The 22,698-nt window shown below is 43.8% G+C and overlaps 2 pseudogenes; both read right to left on the reverse strand.

Moving 5' to 3' along the window:
- Positions 1-1,219: 1,219 nt before the first annotated feature.
- Stk-ps1 lies at positions 1,220-2,873 on the reverse strand (annotated as a pseudogene).
- H2-M10.5-ps1 lies at positions 2,793-13,391 on the reverse strand (annotated as a pseudogene).
- Between the last annotated feature and the right edge of the window lie 9,307 nt (positions 13,392-22,698).

The following is a 22,698-nucleotide window of genomic DNA, read 5'->3' on the forward strand; positions in this document are numbered from 1 at the left end:
TTTTCTGTAAAATGGATTCTCAGAGCTGCTTGGAAGGTTTATTCATGATGATAAATATTGGGATGAACTCTGCATCTAAAAGATGAGGTCCATGGTGAATTTCAGTTCTGTCTCTAAGGGAAGACCACCTTAACGGTGGTCTCTATTGGCTTTTGGATTTGTGTTGAACCTCTGAGTGTCTCATATAAAGAGTCATGCAAACTGCAACACCGTGACTCATCTTCTGGGAGGTAAGACTGTGAAGTTTTGTTAGTGATCCCTAGTAGCACTGAATTGGACCTACTCAAAGTAGTGCAGGTTAGCAGAAGGAAAATGGCATGAAAGCCTGAGCAGTCCCTAACCTTTCTTGGAGGGATGGGCTCCACACCTGGAAAAGGACCTGCGCAGGAGCTACCCAAGGCGGCACATGTGCTGAATGCATAGGTAAACCTTGAAGAACAGAGCCATGGGAGGCACTTTGCAGCTCTGCTCCTTGCTTGATCTGGAGCAGGCCTCTACAGACCTGGGAACACGTTTCTCCTTATTGGTAGCAGATCAGATGATGGAAGGAAAGGATAGCCAAGAAGACCAGGGTCAGTGTCCTGGGCAATCAGGATGAGGCTTTGTTTCCTTGAGCCTGGTGGCTGTGAAGATGTTCTACCAGCTACCCTGTGGTAGATAGGAGATGGTTTGAAAGACCAGCATGGTGATGTATGCCCAGGCTCCGAATGCCACTGTGGAGATTCTGGTGACACTGCAATCATCTCCTCTAGACAGGGCACGCAGGATACACAGGAAGTAGGTTAGCAGCTTGGCTTCCCCATGTGGGCATCCAGGCAGCAATGTCAGACTTCACAGGGCTCAGCACACTCTGCCTGCCTGTCCAATGGAATTGTAGGGAGCCATTGAGGTGGTCCCTTTGTACTTTGACCATGATCACTCTGTCAGTTGTTAGGTCCCCAAGCAGAGTCTCAATCTGAATATGTTTCCCATGGACAACAGCTCCACAAAGCCCCTTTCACCCTGGCTGTACCCACAGTCTCTTGCTGATTACTGCTAGTTCAGTTGCATTAGGTACCTCCTAGGCATTCTCCAGCAGGATTTCTTCCCAAGGTGGTAAGCCAAGGAGCAGGGTTTAATCCAGCTGGTGTAGAAATATATCTGACCATCCCAGGAGGCCCTGGAAATGTACAGCTTTCTGATTTTTTTCCTTTTCATTAGGTTCTGCCTCCTGCTGCTTTCAGGGAGCCATTTTATTGGAGGATGTATGCTTCTTTTTTGTCTTGGGAGCCCGTGGGATACAGCAGAGTTGTGACAGGCAAGCCCTGATTCTCTTGCTCATTCTCTTGAAGCAGCTGATCTTTTGAGGGGGAAATGGTGTTTCCATGTCACACTGTTTAGTATATGTGCTGCCGAAGCAAGCACCCATGTCACACTCTTGATCAGGTGGCACAGGCACATCCTCCAATATGCTGTTGCCGACAGATGGGGCAGCCACAGCTCCAGAATGGAGGGCAAAGCTAGAACTGTTGCTTTTTTTCTCAGGATAGTGTAGAGCAATGGGAGGCATGGAGACACTTCTGGCCACCTTGTGTCCTGATAGTGCCAGGGAAACAGGCCTGTGCTCTCCTGAGGGCTGGATGTGGAGGAGGCTAAAGTTGGGCTCACTGGCCCTTCTCTTTAGGAGAAGACTAGAGATACAGGGATGTGCTGGTGGTGAAGGGGGTGGTGTAGGGCACTGATCCACAGGCTTGGCTGAGATGGTAGATGTATGCTCAAGCCCCTTGTCTACCTGTGCTTTTAGAATCAAATATGCCCCCATTGACTCATTATATTTTTTTCTTTGCAGGGATTCTAAGATCTCATTGGCATCAAATCCCATGCCACAGAGCATTTCAATGATGTTATAATCTGGATCGGTCACAGTTGGGTTATTTACCTCAGTTTTCTTGACCCACGGATGTCTCTCAATGTCTTCAATGGATGGCCTCATCTCTGGGGGAACTGTGAGGATCTGGTGTATTAGGTTTTCAAGTTGTCCAGAGACATGAGTTGGAATGTCATAGGTCCCGGTAGCTATATTTTCCTCCATCTCTTTCATGGTGCTTCCTCTGAAGGGGTAGTACCCGGTGGTGATAAAATAAAGTAGCACGCCCAAACTCCACACATCTGCCTTCTTGCCATCATATGGCTCCTGTAGTATGAGCTCTGGGGCAAAACAGCTCTTGGTCCCACACTGCCGTTTCAGTAACGTGCCAGATCTACATCTGATGGCCAGGCCAAAGTCTATAATTTTGACATTCCCCTCCTCATCCCTCAGGATATTCTGTGCTTTTATGTCCTGATGGACAATATCCTGGTTGTGGCAGTATTTTAGAGCTGACACTACCTGCCCAAATATTCTCCTGGCCTCTTCCTCGTGCATCGGGCCATCCTCCTTTATGATGTCAAACAAGTTTCCTCCTGGAATATATTCGGTAACGATATTAATGTGCTTAGATGTTACCAGCACCTGGAAGAGGCAGATGATGTTAGGATGCTGTAGTTTCTCTAATGTGGCTATCTCTGCACGGATTCCCCTGATGTTCTTCTTGCTGAGCTCTACCGTTTTTATGGCAACCAGTGCCTTGGTTTTCAAGTGACAGGCCAGTTTCACGGTGCCAAATGAACCATGGCCAAGAGTGAAAAGCACCTTGTACTGACTTCCAACATCCTTCTTTTTGGAGTTGCTGGCCATGAGGCTAAGTGTTCCCTGTGCTCTGGTGCACACAGGTTGTGAGGTACAACAACCCGACAACTGACAAACTAGATAGCTACGAAGGAGTCCCACAGGTCACTGAAACCAGCTTCCTGCTCTGTATGGACAAGAGAAACAGTCTGATCCACAGTCTTATGCAGTGGGCCCTCATTCTTCCATCACAGTGGCTCTTTGTGAGGTCAGAGCATGAAATGCACCAAGCAGAGAACGTTATATAACCCACAGTGGCCTTCCCACTCTCATGAAAACCCTCTATGAGCTTCTGCTTCAATGGATCAGAGAGACAGATGCTTATTTGTTTAGCAATTACAGGCAGCAGAGTGCCTCGGTGGCCTTTGTAGCTGGATTCTGAGTACGTCAATCCAACCATTTGGCCTTTTAAGGATTAGATTCCTTTTGGACAAGTGTTCTGCAGAGAGAGGCTAAGTCATCACAAAATGTAACTAGGAGCTTTTCTTTTTTTTTTTTTTTAACATTTTTTTTATTATTAGGTATTTTCCTCGTTTACATTTTCAATGCTATCCCAAAGGTCCCCCATACCCACCCCCCCAATCCCCTACCCACCCACTCCCCCTTTTTGGCCCTGGCGTTCCCCTGTACTGGGGCATATAAAGTTTGCAAGTCCAAAGGGCCTCTCTTTGCAGTGATGGCTGACTAGGCCATCTTTTGATACATACGCAGCTAAAGACAAGAGCTCCCGGGTACTGGTTAGTTCATAATGTTGTTCCACCTATAGGGTTGCAGTTCCCTTTAGCTTTATTTTTTAATTGGGTGTTTATTTCATTTACATTTCCAATGCTATCCCAAAAGTTTCCCACATGCTCACCCACCCACTCCCCCACCCACGCACTCACACTTCTTGGCCCTGTCGTTCACCTGTACTGAGGCATATAAAATTTGCACAACTAATGGGCCTCTCTTTCAACTGATGGCCAACCAGGCCATTTTTCTGATACATATGCAGCTAGAGACACGAGCTCCGGGGGGGGTGGGTGGTGGTGGGGCAGGAGGTGGTGGTGGTAATGGATAGTTCATATTGTTGTTCCACCTATAGGATTGCAGTTCCCTTTAGCTCCTTGGGTACTTTCTCTAGCTCCTCCATTGGGGGCCCTGTGGTCCATCCAATAGCTGACTGTGAGCATCCACTTCTGTGTTCACTAGGCCCCAGCATAGTCTCACAAGAGACAGCTATATCTGGGACCTTTCAGCAAAATCTTGTTAGTGTATGCAATGGTGTCAGCGTTTGGAAGCTGATTATGGGATGGATCCCCGGATATGGCAGTCTCTAGATGGTCCATCCTTTCGTCACAACTCCAAACTTTATCTCTGTAACTCCTTCCATGGGTGTTATGTTCCCAATTCTAAGAAGGGGCAAAATGTCCACACTTTGGTCTTCGTTCTTCTTGAGTTTCATGTGTTTTGCAAATTGTATCTTATATCTTGGGTATCCTAAGTTTCTGGGCTAATATCCACTTATCAGTGAGTACATATTGTGTTAGTTCCTTTGTGATTGGGTTACCTCACTCAGGATGATGCCCTCCAGGTCCATCCATTTGGCTAGGAATTTCATAAATTCATTCTTTTTAATGGCTGAGTAGTACTCCATTGTGTAAATGTACCACATTTTCTGTATCCATTCCTCTGTTGAGGGGCATCTGGGTTCTTTCCAGCTTCTGGCTATTATAAATAAGGCTGCTATGAACATAGTGGAGCATTTGTCCTTCTTACCGGTTGGAACATCTTCTGGATATATGCCCAGGAGAGGTATTGCGGGATCCTCTGGTAGTACTATGTCCAATTTTCTGAGGAACTGCCAGACTGATTTCCAGAGTGGTTGTACAAGCTTGCAATCCCACCAACAATGGAGGAGTGTTCCTCTTTCTCCACATCCTCGCTAGCATCTGCTGTCACCTGAATTTTTGATCTTAGCCATTCTGACTGGTGTAAGGTGGAATATCAGGGTTGTTTTGATTTGCATTTCCCTGATGATTAAGGATGATGAACATTTTTTCAGGTGCTTCTCTGCCATTCGGTATCCCTCAATTGAGAATTCTTTGTTCAGCTCTGAGCCCCATTTTTTAATGGGGTTATTTGATTTTCTGGAGTCCACCTTGTTGAGTTCTTTATACATATTGGATATTAGTCCGCTATCTGATTTAGGATAGGTAAAGATCCTTTCCCAATCTGTTGGTGGTCTTTTTGTCTTACTGATGATGTCTTTTGCCTTGCAGAAGCTTTGCAACTTTATGAGTTCCCATTTATTGATTCTCGATTTTACAGCACAAGCTATTGCTGTTCTATTCAGGAATTTTTCCCCTGTACCCATATCTTCAAGGCTTTTCCCTATTTTCTCCCCTATAATTTTCAGTGTCTCTGGTTTTATGTGGAGTTCCTTAATCCACTTAGATTTGACCTTAGTACAATGAGATAGGAATGGATCAATTCACATTCTTCTACATGATAACTGCCAGTTGTGCCAGCACCCTTTGTTGAAAATGCTGTCTTTTTTCCCACTGGATGGTTTTAGCTCCCTTGTAAAAGATCAAGTGACCATAGGTGTGTGGGTTCATTTCTGGGTCTTCAATTCTATTCCATTGGTCTACTTGTCTGTCGCTATACCAGTACCATGCAGTTTTTATCACAATTGCTCTGTAGTACAGCTTGAGGTCAGGCATGGTGATTCCACCAGAGGTTCTTTTATCCTTGAGAAGAGTTTTTGCTATCCTAGGTTTTTTTGTTATTTCAGATGAATCTGCCGATTGCCCTTTCTAATTCGTTGAAGAATTGAGTTGGAATTTTGATGGGGATTGCATTGAATCTGTAGATTGCTTTTGGCAAGATAGCCATTTTTACTATATTGATCCTGCCAATCCATGAGCATGGTAGATCTTTCCATCTTCTGAGATCTTCTTTAATTTCTTTCTTCAGCAACTTGAAGTTCTTATCATACATATCTTTCACTTCCTTAGTTAGAGTCAAGCCAAGGTATTTTATATTATTTGTGACTATTGAGAAGGGTGTTGTTTTCCTAATTTCTTTCTCAGCCTGTTTATCCTTTGTGTACAGAAAGGCCATTAACTTGTTTGAGTTAATTTTATATCCAGCTACTTCATTGAAGCTGTTTATCAGGCTTAGGAGTTCTCTGGTGGAATTTTTAGGGTCACTTATATATATTATCATATCATCTGCAAAAAGTGATATTTTGACTTCTTCCTTTCCAATTTGTATCCCCTTGATCTCCTTTTGTTGTCAAATTGCTCTTGCTAGGACTTCAAGTACAATGTTGAATAGGTAGGGAGAGAGAGGGCAGCCTTGTCTAGTCCCTGATTTTAGTGGGATTACTTCAAGTTTCGCACCATTTACTTTGATGTTGGCTACTGGTTTGCTGTAGATTGCTTTTATCATGTTTAGGTATGGGCCTTGAATTCCTGATCTTTCCAAGACTTTTATCATGAATGGGTGTTGGATTATGTCAAATGCTTTCTCCGCATCTAATGAGATGATCATGTGGTTTTTGTATTTGAGTTTGTTTATATACTGGATTACGTTGATGGATTTCCGTATGTTGAACCATCCCTGCATCCCTGGGATGAAACCTACTTGGTCAGGATGGATGATTGTTTTGATGTGTTCTTGGATTCGGTTATCGAGAACTTTATTGAGGATTTTTACATCGATATTCATAAGGGAAATTGGTCTGAAATTCTCTATCTTTGTTGGGTCTTTTTGTGGTTTAGGTATCAGAGTAACTGTGGCTTCATAGAATGAGTTGGGTAGAGTACCTTCTGTTTCTATTTTGTGGAATAGGTTGTGAAGAACTGGGATTAGATCTTCTTTGAAGGTCTGATAGAACTCTGCACTAAACCCGTCTGGTCCTGGGCTTTTTTGGTTGGGAGACTATTAATGACTGCTTCTATTTCTTTAGGGGATATAGGACTGTTTAGATCATTAACCTGATCTTGATTTAACTTTGGTACCTGGTATCTGTCTAGAAACTTGTCCATTTCATCCAGGTTCTCCAGTTTTGTTGAGTATAGCCTTTTGTAGAAGGATCTGATGGTGTTTTGGATTTCTTCAGAATCTGTTGTTATGTCTCCCTTTTCATTTCTGATTTTTGTTAATTAGGATGCTGTCCCTGTGCCCTCTAGTGAGTCTGGCTAAGGGTTTATCTAACTTGTTGATTTTCTCAAAGAACCAGCTCCTCATTTGGTTGATTCTTTGAGTAGTTCTTCTTGTTTCCACTTGGTTGAGTTCACCCCTGAGTTTGATTTTTTCTTGCCATCTACTCCTCTTGGGTGAATTTGCTTCCTTTTGTTCTAGAGCTTCTAGGTGTGTTGTCAAGCTGCTAATGTGTGGTCTCTCTAGTTTCTTTTTGGAGGCACTCAGAGCTATGAGTTTTCCTCTTAGAAATGCTTTCATTGTGTCCCATAAGTTTGGGTATGTTGTGGCTTCATTTTCATTAAACTCCAAAAAGTCCTTAATTTCTTTCTTTATTCCTTCCTTGACCAAGGTATCATTGAGAAGAGTGTTGTTCAGTTTTCACGTGAAAGTTGGCTTTCTATCATTTATTATGTTATTGAAGTCAGCCTTAGTCCATGGTGATCTGATAGGATGCATGGGACAATTTCAATATTTTTGTATCTGTTGAGGCTTGTTTTTGACCAATTATGTGGTCAATTTTGGAGAAGGTACCATGAGGTGCTTAGAAGAAGGTATGTCCTTTTGGTTTAGGATAAAATGTTCTGTAGATATCTGTTAGATCCATTTGTTTCATAACTTCTGTTAGTTTCACTGTGACCCTGTTTAGTTTCTGTTTCCATGATCTGCCCATTGGTGAAAGTGGTGTGTTGAAGTCTCCCACTATTATTGTGTGAGGTGCAATATGTGCTTTGAGCTTTACTAAAGTTTCTTTAATGAATGTGGCTGCCCTTGCATTTGGAACATAGATATTCCGAATTGATAATTCCTCTTGGAGGATTTTACCTTTGATGAGTATGAAGTGCCCCTTCTTGTCTTTTTTGATGACTTTGGGTTGGAAGTTGATTTTATTAGATATTAGAATGGCTACTCCAGCTTGTTTCTTCATACCATTTGCTTGGAAAATTGTTTTCCAGCCTTTCACTCTGAGGTAGTGTCTATCTTTTTCTCTGACATGGGTTTCCTGTAAGCAGCAAATGTTGGGTCTTGTTTGTGTAGCCAGTCTGTTAGTCTGTGTCTTTTTATTGCGGAGTTGAGTCCATTGATATTAATAGATATTAAGGAAAAGTAATTGTTGCTTCCTGTTATTTTTGTTTTTAAAGTTGGCATTCTGTTCTTGTGGCTGTCTTCTTTTAGGTTAGCTGAGGGATTACCTTCTTGCTTTTTCCAGGATGTGGTTTCTGTCCTTGTATTGGTTTTTTTCTGTTATTATCCTTTGAAGTGCAGGATTCATGGAAAGATAATGTGTGAACTTGGTTCTGTTGTGGAATACGTTTATTTCTCCATCTAAGGTAATTGAAAGTTTGGCTGGGTATAGTAGCCTTGGCTGGCATTTGTGTTTTCTTAGTGTCTGTATAACATCTGTCCAGGCTCTTCTGGCTTTCATAGTCTCCGGTGAAAAGTCTGGTGTAATTCTGATAGGCCTTCCTTTATATGTTACTTGACCTTTTCCCCTTACTGCTTTTAATATTCTATCTTTAATTAGTGCATTTGTTGTTCTGATTATTATGTGTCAGGAGGAATTTCTTTTCTGGTCCAGTCTATTTGGAGTTCTGTAGGCTTCTTGTATGTTCATGGGCATCTCTTTCTTTAGGTTTGGGAAGTTTTCTTCTATAATTTTGTTGAAGATATTTGCTGGTCCTTTGAGTTGAAAATCTTCATTTTCATCTACTCCTAATATCCGTAGGTTTGGTCTTCTCATTGTGTCCTGGATTTCCTGGATGTTTTGAGTTAGGATCTTTTTGCATTTTCCATTTTCTTTGATTGTTGTGCCGATGTTCTCTATGGAATCTTCTGCACCTCAGATTCTCTCTTCTATCTCTTGTATTCTGTTGCTGATGCTCGCACCTATGGTTCCAGATTTTTTTCCTAGGTTTTCTATCTCCAGCGTTGCCTCACTTTGGGTTTTCTTTATGGTGTCTACTTCCCTTTTTAGGTATGGTTTTATTCAATTCCATCACCTGTTTGGTTGTGTTTTCCTGCAATTCTTTAAGGGATTTTTGTGCTTCCTCTTTAAGGTCTTCTACCTGTTTAGCAGTGTTCTCCTGTATTTCTTTAAGTGAGTTATTAAAGTCCTTCTTGATGTACTGTACCATCATCATGAGATATGCTTTTAAATCCGGGTCTAGCTTTTCGGGTGTGTTAGGGTGCCCTGCACTGGGTGAAGTGGGGGTGCTGGGTTCTGATGATGGTGAGTGGTTTTGGTTTCTGTTAGTAAGATTCTTATGTTTACCTTTTGCCCTCGGGTAATCTCTGGAGTTAGTTGTTATAGTTGTCTCTGTTTAGAGATTGTTCCTCAGGTGATTCTGTTAGCCTCTATCAGCAGACCTGGGAGACTAGCTCTCTCCTCTGAGTTTCAGTGGTCAGAGCACTCTCTGCAGGCAAGCTCTCTTCTTACAGGGAAGGTGCACAGATAAACAGGGAAGGTGCACAGATATCTGGCGTTCAGACCTCCCCCCTGGCTGAAGATGAAGGCGCAAAACAGGACCTGTCCCAGAAGCTTTGTTGCTTTGGCCTGTCACAGAAGCTGTTAGCTTCTGTAGTCCACACTCTCACCTGTGCAGACTACTTTCGGAGGTTTCTCAGAACCAAGATGTCTCCCACCCTCGAAAAGGGGGCTGCCTCAGAAGCTCTGTGGCTCCGCCTGTCCCAGAAGCTGTTAGCTTCTGTAGTACACACTCTCACCTGTGCAGGCTACTTTCAATGGAGTCCTGGATCCAAGATGGCTCCCGCCGATGCAGAGGCAAAATGTCTAAGAATTTTATAAATTCATTGTTTTTAATAGCTGAGTAGTATTCCTTTGTGTTAAAGTACCACACTTTCTGTATCCATTCCTCTGTTGAGGGACATCTGGTTTCTTTCCAGCTTCTGGCTATTATAAATACGGCTGCTATGAACATAGTGGAGCATGTGTCCTTATTAGAAGTTGGAACATCTTCTGTGTATATGCCCAGGAGTGGTATTGCTGGATCTTCCCGTAGTACTATGCCCAATTTTCTGAGGAATCACCAATGGATTTTCAGAGTGGTTGTACCAGCTTGAAAGTCCACCAGAATGGGAGGAGTGTTCCTATTTCTCCACATCTTTGCTAGCATCTGCTGTCACCTGAGTTTTTGATCTTAGCCATTCTGACTGGTGTGAGTTGGAATCTCAGGGTTGTTTTGATTTACATTTCCCTGATAATTAAAGATGTTGAAACTTTTTTACATGCTTTTCAGCCATTCTGTTTTCCTCAGTTGAGAATTATTCGTTTAGCTCTGTACCCCATTTAAATTATTTATTTATTTATTTATTTTTTGACTTCTCCATTTTTATTGAGATGTAATTGTCTTCAGCAACAGGATCTTACCATTAGTTTGTGAAGCGCAACCAACAGCCTTGTCAATAGCCTGAGATGTTTGGTGACTCTTGGCCAACAATCAAGTAGATATAGCCTACTGATGGCACTGGAGTTTTCTTTTCTTTTTTTTTTATTAGGTATTTTCCTCATTTACATTTTCAATGCTATCCCAAAGGTCCCCCATACCCACCCCCCCAATCCCCTACCCACCCACTCCCCCTTTTTGGCCCTGGCGTTCCCCTGTACTGGGGCATATAAAGTTTGCAAGTCCAATGGGCCTCTCTTTGCAGTGATGGCCGATTAGGCCATCTTTTGATACATATGCAGCTAAAGACAAGAGCTCCCGGGTACTGGTTAGTTCATATTGTTGTTCCACCTATAGGGTTGCAGTTCCCTATAGCTCCTTGGGTAATTTCTCTAGCTCCTCCATTAGGGGCCGTGTGACCCATCCAATAGCTGACTGTGATCATCCACTTCTGTGTTTGCTAGGCCCCGGCATAGTCTCACAAGAGAGAGCTATAACTGTGTACCCCATTTTTAATAGGGTTATTTGTTTTTCTGGTTGTCCAACTTCGTTACATATATTGAATATTAGCTCTCTATCTGATTTAGAATTGGTAAAGATCTTTTTCCCATCTGTTGGTTGCCTTTTTGTCTTATTGAAAGTGTCCTTTGCCTTACAGAAGCTTTGCAATTTTATGAGGTCCCATTTGTCCATTCTTGATCTTACTGCACAAGCCAATGATGTTCTGTTCAGGAAATTTTACCCTGTGCCTATATCTTCGAGGCTCTTCCCCACTTTTTCCTCTATAAGTTTCAGTGTCTTTGTTTTTATGTGGAGTTGCTTGATCCACTTAGAATTGAACTTTGTACAAGGTGATAAGTGGAATAATTTGCATTCTTCTACATGATAAGCACCAGTTAAGTCAACACCATTTGTTGAAAATGCTGTTATTTTTCCACTGGATGGTTTTAGATCCTTTGTCAAAGATCAAGTGACCATAGGTCTGTGGGTTCATTTCTGATTCCTCAATTCTATTCCATGTATCTGTCTGTCAGTGTACTAGTACCATGCAGTTTTTATCACAATTGCTCTGTCGTACAGCTTGAGGTCAGGCATGGTGATTCCATTTGAGGTTCTTTTATTGTTGAGAATAGTTTTTGCTATCCTAGGTTTTTTTGTTATTCCAGATGAATTTGCAAATTGCCCTTTCTAACTCTGTGAAGAATTGAGTAGGGCAGCCCGGGAGGGAGTTGCCAGAGCATCTGCGGGAGCCATCCTGGTTCCCAGATTCCAGAGACTAGTCTGTGCAGGTGAGAGTGTGGACTACAGAAGCTAACAGCTTCTGGGATAGTCGGTAGCCACAGAACCAGGTTAAATAGAATTGCTATTATGGGGATGGTTTGTGGAGGCTCTGAGGAGAGAAAGGAAAGAAGAACAAGGAATCTGACCCTAGCTCTCATCCTGATTCTGCTCTGATTCTTTAAAGAGCTCACAATTTTCCCAAGAGCAAGGTGTGTGCTCACACCCACCCCTTACCCCATTTCAGAGTGAGAGGCTCAGGTAACCTTTCATGGTACACATGGCCTGTGTATCTCAGCTCTTCTCCAGAAGGAACCAACACAGCTGCCCACTTCTGGAAGGTTCCATCCCCTGCAGGCCTGGTGTCTGGCAGCTCCATGTCCTGGGTGTGGTTTTTCCCATTCCTCTTCCAGGTCAGGGTGCTGTCAGCTGGGTAGAAGCCCAGGGCCCAGCACCTCAGGGTGACATTCTCTTCAGGTCTTACATGGTGGGTCACATGTGTTTGGGGGCATCTGATGGGAACAATTGGAAAATTCATGTATTTTGCACTCCTCCTGGGGCCTGAGCAGTACTCATGGGACCATCCCTGGAAAGGATGGGAGACTTGGATGAGGGAGGGCGCAGAGTCAACACAGAAGCCTAAACCCAGGTTCTGAGTGAGCTATTCCTTGTAATATTTTACAATAACCATGAGCCAACTCAGAGCATGAGACTCTGAGTGTCTCTCTATGCAAAGACACTTCTTGTTCTGATAGGAAGGGGATCCAAGGGACTCAGCAACCCTGGAGTTAGGCATTCAATTTCATTGTGTATGGGCAGTGAACAGGCCTGAGAGAGGCCATGATGCCCAATGCAGATGGAAGAGACACACTGAATGTACACACTGAATGGACACACTGAACTGTCCTGGGAGAAGGCTGAATCCTCTGGAGAGTCCCTCTCACATGTTGAGTCAGGAAACAGAGGAGCTCTCTTTCCCCTTTGATGCAAGACAGTGTAAGCATTCCAGCTGCTCCCTGCTGAGACGGAGGCCTCAGGGAGGCAGGAGCTACAATGTCAGAAAGCAGAAGGGATTGGTAAGGGTGTCTCTTACCGAGCGCAGCAAGGTCTCCTTTCCAAGGTCCAGGCATCTAAGAAGCCTTTCTGTGCACTCCCCTAGCAGGTAAGTCCTCCAAATTTCTGTAATGCCTTCAGCCTCCCAGGAATCCCTCAGCGTTTGAGCTACCTTGTCCTGTGCATTCCAAGACCTCAGGTTCTCATTCAGGATGGTGTAATCATAGCCACAGTAAGTGAACCGATTGTGACCAAGAAGGAAGCTCCCATCATTGGCCACATTGCAGCCATACATTCCCTGCAGGGTGTGATATCCTGCCCCACTCACATTCAGTCTCTCATCACTGTGAGGCTTTTCCCTCTACTGGGATTTTGTCCCCAACTAAACTCCTAAATAGGTCACAGTTTGTGGTTCTCTCTGGTCAAAAGTTCCCAGGGGTCCCTTCGACTATGGCTGAATCTTTGATTTGGGAAACTAGAGTGGAGTTATTGGACCAGCCAAGAGGGCATTGAGGAATCAACCTCAGGCTTGAGATGACTCACCATCCAATCTGTGTTCATAGTAATCTACCACGAACTGAAGAACTCATTGGTCTGTGACAAGTACAGGACTTGTGTTTTCTCCTTCTCCCAATATTCAGGTGGCTCCTGCTCCATCTAAGCAGCCCAAAGTTGCATCCTTGCAGTTGGTTCTTTGCTGTTGCTCCCTGAAACTGTATGGAGCCTACATAGCTGACCTGGATGACCTGGGCCTCCAACATGTCAGGCCCCAAATCACAATGTTAAAAGTCTGAAGCCAGTGTGAGCCTGTGGGTGGTGCACATTGAAACACTGACTCTTCAGCCTGGACCCAGAACAGGTTGGTAAGGAGCATAGCAGGGGTGGTGGTGTGTCTGTGGACCTGAGATGCAGGAGAGGGTCAGGGTGATTCAGCTAGGGGATCAGGGAGTGTCTTGTTAGGCAAGGGAGAAGATGCAGAGATGATGATTCCAGGTGCTGTGTCCTGCTTCCCAAAATGCCAAGTCCCTTCAAGCCCTGCAATAACCTACAGGATACTGGGTTAAGGGCCAAGGCTACCAACAGAGGAGAAGGAGTTTACAGGTTCCAGGGTTCCTCATTCTGTGACATGAATGAAGTCACAATCAGGGCTGGTATTTCTTGACTATAACCCTGATGTGCCTAATGCTGATTGGCTTCTCTTAGATTTTCCAAAGGTACTGAAGCAGACCTGATGGGGTGGGTCTTGGAGAGATTAATTCCTGGGTGTGTAGGGGGGGGGTTCTAGAGTCCTGCTACCCATCTTGCACCCAGTTTTGCATTCTGGTATCCTGGCATCCATTTCGAAGAACAAGTCTGTCCTCTGGTCCAGGTCACAACACCCTTGAGTCATTGTCCAGAGGCCAATAAGTTAGTAATTGTCAAACTTTTCAATGTCAGAATCTTTGCACAATGCTTAGACTTTGTTTATCCTTCTATGGTGACTGTGCTTGTATAGATTATAACAATTCATACGATCATGGTAGGAACTGGAGGTTTCAAGTGTTTCGATTCAGTGTAGATACTAATAACTAATTGTATGTATGCCGAATAAGAAGAGTAAAAACTATTTTCTAAAATGAAACAGTGCTGTCAGAAAACTTTGTATGTTTAACATTTCAGGGAGTTCTGATTTTCATCTTCCCTTCCACAGTTCATAGTATTTTTTGTCTTCCTTTTTACAGTTTTTTTTTTTATATTTGAAACACAGAAAAATTCATTTTCACAAATATAATTTAGAAGAAACAATCTTTTTTTTAAAATATTTTTTTATTACGTGTTTTCCTCAATTACACATCCAATGCTATCCCAAAAGTCCCCCATTCCCTTCCCCACACTCCCCTACCCACCCATTCCCACTTTTTGGCCCTGGCGTTCCCCTGTACTGGGGCATATAAAGTTTGCATGTCCAATGGGCCTCTCTTTCCAGTGATGGTCGACTAGGTCATCTTTTGATACATATGCAGCTAGAGTCAAGAGCTCCGCAGTACTGGTTAGTTTATAATGTTGTTGCACCTACAGGGTTGCAGATCTCTTTAGCTCCTTGGATATTTTCTCTAGCTCCTCCATTGGGGGCCCTGTGATCCATCCAATAGCTGACTGTGAGCATCCACTTATGTGTTTGCTAGGCCCCGGCCTAGCCTCACAAGAGACAGCTATATCTGGCTCCTTTCAGCAAACTCTTGCTAGTGTATGCAATGGTGTCATCGGTTGGAGGCTGATTATGGGATGGATCCCTGGATATGGCAGTCTCTAGATGGTTCATCCTTTTGTCCCAGCACCAAACTTTGTCTCTGTAACTCCTTCCATGGGTGATTGTTCCCAATTCTATGAAGGGGCAGTCTTAAGACTCCATTTTATTTGTATGTATTTTTGTGTGTTTCTGTGTGATTGCAAGGGGCAGGTACTCATATGTTTTAGAAGAGGTCATAGGAAACCCTGGATATGTAGTTAAGGAACATGTGATCTGCAAGACTCAAATGCTGGGAATCAACTCTGGTCTTCTGCAAGATCATCAAGGACCCTTCACATTAGCTTTCTTTTGAAACATCATCTCAGTATGCAGCCTGGCTGTCCAGGAAGTGTGGATGTAGACCAGGCTTGCCTAGCACTCATACATCCATCTGCTATTGGCTCCAAATTGCTGAGATTAAAGGAATTTGCCAACCAAATGGGCTAATTGTAAATTTTTCTCATGGATAAGTCACTAAATGAGCACAGGTGGTACTTCCTCAAGGTCGTCCACACTAAGGACATCAAACATCATTGAATCCCTCATTATTGGCTGCATTCACATTCAGAGGAGAATCTTGCCCACTGAATGAATGCTAAGTTATTGAATGTTATTTTGAAGTAGGACATTCTTTGACCAAGTTCTTTAGTACAAATTGTCAAAACCTTAGTCATTAATATGGCCATATATTTTCCATAGAAAACTTTGGAAGCACTAATGAGCCCTTAATTTGACTGTGACTAATTCTTGTAGTCAAAATCACTAATGTTATCTTGGGAGCTTAGATATTATCTTTGTTGTAGTCAACTTGGTAAGGGATCAATTGCCAATAAATGGACTTTTTTTTATGTTGTGCAAGAACAATACCTTTCTAACTATATTGCAAAGGAGTTCAGGCTGGGAAGGAAGAGGAGCTCTACCAACCCTGAGTGGCAGCAGACGCAGGTTCAATATTTTGGAGAAATAGTTGTTCCTTAGGCAGGTCCTTTATTCAGCTATCTGGAATGAGATCTACTACCTGTAAATGAGGAGAGTCTAGACTGGCTGCTGTACAGTTCTGTGCAGTTTGCAAAAACATCTGTTCATATCACTTGCAGTGATGTGACTCTGAGTTCAGTCCTGGCTGATCACAATTCAGTCCTGTTCTGATGCTCTGGGCCCATGGCTGGGAATACTGATATGAGATATTGGCTTTCAGCACTCTGCAGCCTATGATTTGCTTGGAATCAAGTTTTTCCTCTTGGGCATCTTGGAACAAGTTTGAGCAATTCCCTAGTGATCACCTGTTTTGTTTTCTGATCTCTTATTAATGGTTTTCCCATTGCTGCTGACATATGTGACTCAGTGGATTATCCAAAGCAGTTGTTTTCAGCCTTCAAAATGCTGGAACCCTTTAATACAGTTAGTTATGTTGTGGTGACCTCCACCCATCAAATTACCTTTTTGCCACTTCATAACTGTCATTTTGTATTTTAATCACAACGTAAGTATTTTTTGATACAGAGGTTTGCCAAGGCAGTTGTGATCCACAATTAGAGAGCCAATGATCTAAAAGGCTGTGGTTAGGCCATTGTTGAGAGCTAGGTTATAGTTAATTGTGTAAATCTATGGAATCCTTTTTTCTCTTTGATTCTGTTAAATTGACATGGAATCTATGAACATGAGGCTATATTGTGTGTCTTCATAGCAAAAGAAAATCTAAGACAGTGTCAAATATTATTTAATACTAAAAATATTCTCTAACAGAATTCTTCTAATGTAGCAGGACATGGTGGTGCATGCCTTGTAACACTATTCATTGTAAAGCAGAGGAGTTCAAGCCTTTTTGAATTAGGGTGATTTATTTCTTAAAGAGCATAAAAAATGACAAGAATTTATGTAGCAATTAAATACTTCCTGTCTACAAATCTCATCTGACTTGCCACTGCAATCTCTTCTCCACACACATAAGTGGACACAGTTCAGATTGTCTCCAGAGAGCTAGGTGTCAAGGCACACCCAAGCAAACCCAGCATTTGGAAGGTTCAGCTATGAGGATCAGGAGTTCAAGACCATGGTGGAGGGGAAGACACAGTCTCTTTCTGATGGTATCTCCAAAGAATGAACTGGGGAAATTTAGACAACAGCTGTCAGAGGAGGTGAGCAATGACCAGAAATCTCTAGCTTATTTACAAAGAAATACAGTTGTAATTCAGTGAAAATGAGTTTACTTATTGATAGGGTTTTCTAAGCCAGCCTCAGCTGACAGAGACAATTGGCTGGAAAACAGACACAGGTCACTGTAGGGAGGGCTCAGTGCTCAGGGCTGTTTGGGTTCCTCCCTTGATCACGTTGTTGTGATGAAAGACATATACCCGAACACAGTCAGAGAGATCAGTTGCAGAGTGACAAGCCAGAAGGTTTTCGAGTCACATGGGAGAGGGGAAAACTGGAACAATTACTCTATGGCACATTTGAATACAAGGCAGCTCTCCTTTAAAGAAAAGCACAGGGAATAATTTCACATGTCTGTGTGTGGTGACTCTCTGATGAACTCATCACATGCTCAAATTGTCCCTGACCTGAGAGTCAGGATAACACACGACATGTTCCTATGACCCCCCCCCCCCAAGTCCCACAGGCCCCTCAGGGTCACATCTTCATATAGCTTTGACAGGAGTCTCTATATCCTAGTCATTGCCTTGACTGGGATCTAGCAAAAACTGAGCTGAGGAAACCTGACAGGAGATGGAGCAGGTAATGTCAGCTTTAGCACTTCCATAGGCTCTGTCTGTTCTATCACAAATCCCAGGGCATCAGGCCTCACAGTACTTACTGTTGGCCTGAGCATAGATTACTCCATATTTTATCTTTGGAAAGAAAACATTTTATGAGAGGACCGTGAGCTCCTGATTCATAAAGATCCAGTGGAGTCCCCTAGCTCTTATCTCAGAGAAGTTTCCAGATGTATAAGTGTAGACCCAGGGAAGCATGTGAAAACAGAATGCAAGACTGTATGTTAAGAGGACCAACTGTCCTCCTGGATGTTTGTTACCACTGGGGACCTTCTCCACAATCTCTGCTGGGAGTGAGGCTTGTATTACCTCCATCATTAGAATAATGAATCCATCAACCATTTCATTTACAATACAGTAAATCTCCACACACAGGCCCCAGCAGTAAGCCCCTATATGTGCAAACCACTTTCCTCTTGTGGGGCAGGTCATACCAATAGCTCAGGCTTGAAATCCCTGGGAGACTGGAACTCAGAGCCTGCCCCTTTCTTACTTTACTCCTCCTCTTCCATGACAGAAACATCACCACATCTTGGATAACCACAGCTTTAAGAAGAAGGGCAAGAACAATTGCCTTGATGGGGGACAATGGCTGATGTTCCCATTCCTCTGCCAGCTGACACTGAGCTCATCAGTAAGGATCCCAGGGTCCAGCACTTCAGGGTGACATCACCTGCAGTTCTGTCCTATGTGTCTTTGGGTAAGTCTAATGAGAAAAACTGGAAGGTTCAGTCATTTTACATTCTGGGATAGAGGAAGGTACAGACTCTACAGAGCAGCTTCAACTCCCCATCTGGATACTCTATTCCTTGAAGCATTTCTGAATTATCATGAGCCAGCACAGAGGAGGAGGCTGCAGGTCTTTCTCTATGAAAACAGATGGCTGGTCCTGGGTGGGTGATTCAGAGACTCAGTCACCCTAGAGTCAGAACTTGAAGGGAATTATGTCTGGTCAGAGATCAGGCCTTAGAGATGTCATGGTTCACCCTGGGATGCACATTGAAATGAAAGGCTGGGTGGCAGGCAGGCTAGTAGACATTTACTTAGTGTAATGGTGAACCCTTTGGTGAGTCCTTCTCATACTGAAACTGAAACCCCTGGAGCCCTCATCCCCCTTCGATGAAAGACAGAATCAAGGTTATCACAGGGTTCCTCTTATCTGTGAGCAGAGACCTCTCCTACAGAGTTTTCAGCTTTGTGTGGAGCATCTCCATGCACTTGGGTGGAACTCTCTATCTACTTTCCTCCTGGTAACTAACTCTTCAGTTGTATGCCAATCACCACAGTCTCTCTGGTACCTGAGCATCTGAGCAGTGTTGCTTTCTTCAGTGTAGGAGCTTATGCTCTTCTTCAGGGTGAGCTCTCTGTGACTAGGGCAGTCACACTCATAGCACCTTAAGGAAAAAACCCTTTTGTGGGCAATTCACGGCCATGCACATTCTTCAGAGTATGATATCCTAGTCCTGCCATTGAGGTCAGAATTGCTGCCTGCCAGTGCCACACACACAAAGTCATACTTGCCTCCACACCATTAAGCCTTTTCAACCCTTAACTGCAGCTAAAACCCAGTGAGGTCTCAAGTCCCTCCAGGTTCCAGTGTATGGGTCAATTTGATGGAGCCTTACCCTTAAGTAGTGGAAATGGGTGACTTTGGTCTGTCTGTGGGAAGATGGAGGGGTCCTGACTTCTGAACTCAGATCACTCACCTGAAGAGCTTTAGGGTATAGAAGCTGAGAAATTTTCTCAGTTTTTCTTTGGAACACCTTGTGACTTTCAGGACACTCTGAGTCTTTCCCCACCAATATATGCCCCTCCTTATTCATGAAGGACCTCAGTGGCTCAGTCCTGTTTCTGTGGAATTCCACAAACTGAATTCTGCCTTCATAACATCTACATGAGGCCAACACTTGACAAGAGAGTATAGACATACTGCAGTGATTGTAAGCCTGGGGATATTGTGTGGTAAGACCCCATTCTTTTCCCAGAACACCATTGTTGAGGCTTGGACCAGGAGGAGAACAGGAGGCTCTGGGCATGACTGAGAAGAGAACTCAGTAGGTGCCCCCAAAAAGTGGAGCAGGAAGGATGTGGTAGGGCAAATCGAGACATAGCTTCTCTGATGACTCATCCTCAATCCTTCCTGCAGTCTCATGACCCCACACTGCTGGCTTCAGGGTCATTGTCCCTGCAATTTGAGGAGCTGAGTGGACATGATGGAGGGCACATGATGTCATGGTCCTCATCCTGTGTGATAGGCAGAGTGTGAGTCCCCAGTGACAATGACAGTGTCTTTAGCTTGAGTTGTAGAAAGGTTAATTCATGGGAACAGCATTTCCAGAGCCCTGCTTCCTTAATTAACCCAGCGCTTAGGCCTAGTATCCTGGGAGCACTGTGTGTGGATGAGTGGCTTTTCCTGGTTCCTTGCCTTCTGCTTCTATTCACAATATCCTCTGGCTCCAATCCCAGATGCAGGTATCATAGACAGAATCAAAGTAGGCATGGGGAAGTGAGGACTATGTGTACTCCTGGTCCTTGATCCTGGGGTCCCTGTACTCTTATTCATTGTGCCACAATGTCATGTTGCTTTCTTGACTGGTCCAGGCCTTCTGTGCAAAGTCTTGGCTTCCTGGAACACAAGGATCTAAGGGAGATAAAGGGGATGAGAGTTGGCTGCTCTGTCAGAGGTCATGGAGACTGTCTTCAGAGGGCCTAGATTAGAAGTAGCATGAACTGAGAATGATAAAGTGATACTAGCAGGGCTCTCATGACCCTGAGCCCAGACATCTGCTCACTATCCCCCATGACACCAGCAGGATCCCTCCATTAACCTCCAACCTTAGGTATAGCACAGTTTTCCTCAAATGCAGGGTAGACTAAAAGACAGAGACTCTCTACCCTGTGAATTCAATGATCATAATCCACAGTTCTTTGTGAGGAGCCAGGCATCCTGCTCCTTGTCCCCAGCTTGGGTCTTATGCAGATGTAGACTCACCTTGTCACATCCATGACCACACACCCATTGTTCCTTGGTTCTGATGTGGTATTGGTGCCTAATTGTGGTGCCCAAGTTTGGTGTTGTGGCATGGGGCAGCTCCCTTGGCTGGGTAGCTGTGGCCTGGGCATGACTTGGAGATAGGAAGCAGCTGGAATGCTGGATGAGGAGGACTTCCTGTTCCTGAGATGTCCCCTCCCTTCTGACTACCTCACAGTGTAAGATCTTCTGTGCCTCAGATTTCTTCGCTTACCCAAAACTTGGTGCTGTACCCCATGTATGCAGGGGACTCTAGAACTGGTCAAGGTCTCTTGTCTTGAAGTAAGTAGGATGTCCCTCTTGTATTCACGAAAGGGACAATCCCCGCTATATTCCTGCTCCAGGTCTACCTTTAGCAGCCACAGCCTGCTCCTGAGATTTAGTCCTCAGTAACTGTTGGGGAGTCTGTCATCAGCCTGGCCCTGTTCCAGGCTCTGGGATCCAGCAAAAGAAAGTAGACAAAATTGTGTTCTTGGGTTTGGAGAGTTGAATTTGTGGCTACTATAGCTTGTTGAGATAGCAGTGTTCCCAGGTTCAGTTCCAAGCACTTGTGGGTGGCTCACAAACACCTGTTGCTCCAGCTCCAGGGATATCCAGTATGTCAGGTGTTATTGTGTACATCCTCATGCATATATTGACATACATATAAAAAAGAATAAAAATTAATCTTAAAACAGAGTGGGTTCACAATCAAGTTTTCTGTTATTTGTGAAATTTACAGATATGCTCTGTGATAGTTTGAGTGAGAAATGCCACGTCTAGGCTCAATTTTTTTGAACACCTGTTCTCAAGTTGGTGTCATCTTTAGGGGACATTCTAGGTCATTATGACTGAAGTCCAGCTGGATTTAGTGTCCCGAAAATCTTTCCCCACAGCATACACAGTGAGGCCCCAGTTCTTTTCCCAGTTCTTGTCTCTTCAGTTGACTTATTTTGGATGAATGGACAAGCCTAGTTTCTTTAGGGCTGTCAGACAGCAAACTTTCTTTGACCTTAACAACCAGGATGACAATACTACAGAGACTCCTGCAGTCCAGGGCCTCCAAAGACCTCATGGGACTGAAGTGGAATTTTCTGGATATGTCATATGATGCAGACTCATCTGGTGTTTTGCCAAGGCAAGAACTGTGGCAGGACACGTGATGTTTGGAAAGAGTATAAACAGACTCAATGGATAGTGGTGCTGCACTTGCATAGGTAGCTTTGCAATACTTCGTTGGTATTGTTTCTTCATCTTTGCTGATCTTTGCTTTGTTGAGAGAGGCATGGCAGGTGAGGGGGAGGGCTAGGAGGAAAGGAGGTAAGGGAAACTGTAGTGGGGATATATTATAGGAGAGAATAAATTAATGAATGAATAAATGTAGTAGATGGCACAATATATCTTTTTTCTAATAAATACTTTATGTGGGAAAAAGATTATGACATTTTAGGAAAGTGATTGAAACAATCATTCTGAGTGAAGGAATCCAAACCCAGAAAATGTGAATATTGCATGTTTCCTTCATTTGTGGACGTTAGCTTTGATGATTGATGTATGTGGGTTTCATTTTTAATACCTGCAGAGCTTAGGTAGCTAGGGAGGGGATGGGTGGGGGTAGGCCCCAGGCAACAGAAATAGAATGGTAGGCAGGAAGGAGGCAGACTATGAAGACTATGAAGATATTGATGCTTCAGGTTCACGGTTAAATGACCTTGAACAATCCCACCTGTGCCACTTTATTGAAGTGTCCATGTAAAGATCCACAGTGAGTCAGTGTGGGAGCTCATGCCTTTAAGCCCAGCACACTGAGTTAAGGTGCAGGTGTATTATTCAGTGTTGGATGTCAGCTGGGTTTACATAGAGTTCCAGGCCAGCCAGGGATACATGGTGAGACTCTGTATCAAAAAAACAACAACAACAACAAAAAACTACGTTCCTCTGAAGATGCTCATGAAAACAAATCCTCTTTGATCCGGGGAGAGGGCTCAGAAGTGAGGGTCACTGGTTGCTCTTGT

The sequence above is a fragment of the Mus musculus genome, chromosome 17, assembly GCF_000001635.26.
Source record: "Mus musculus strain C57BL/6J chromosome 17, GRCm38.p6 C57BL/6J".
NCBI lineage: Eukaryota > Metazoa > Chordata > Mammalia > Rodentia > Muridae > Mus > Mus musculus.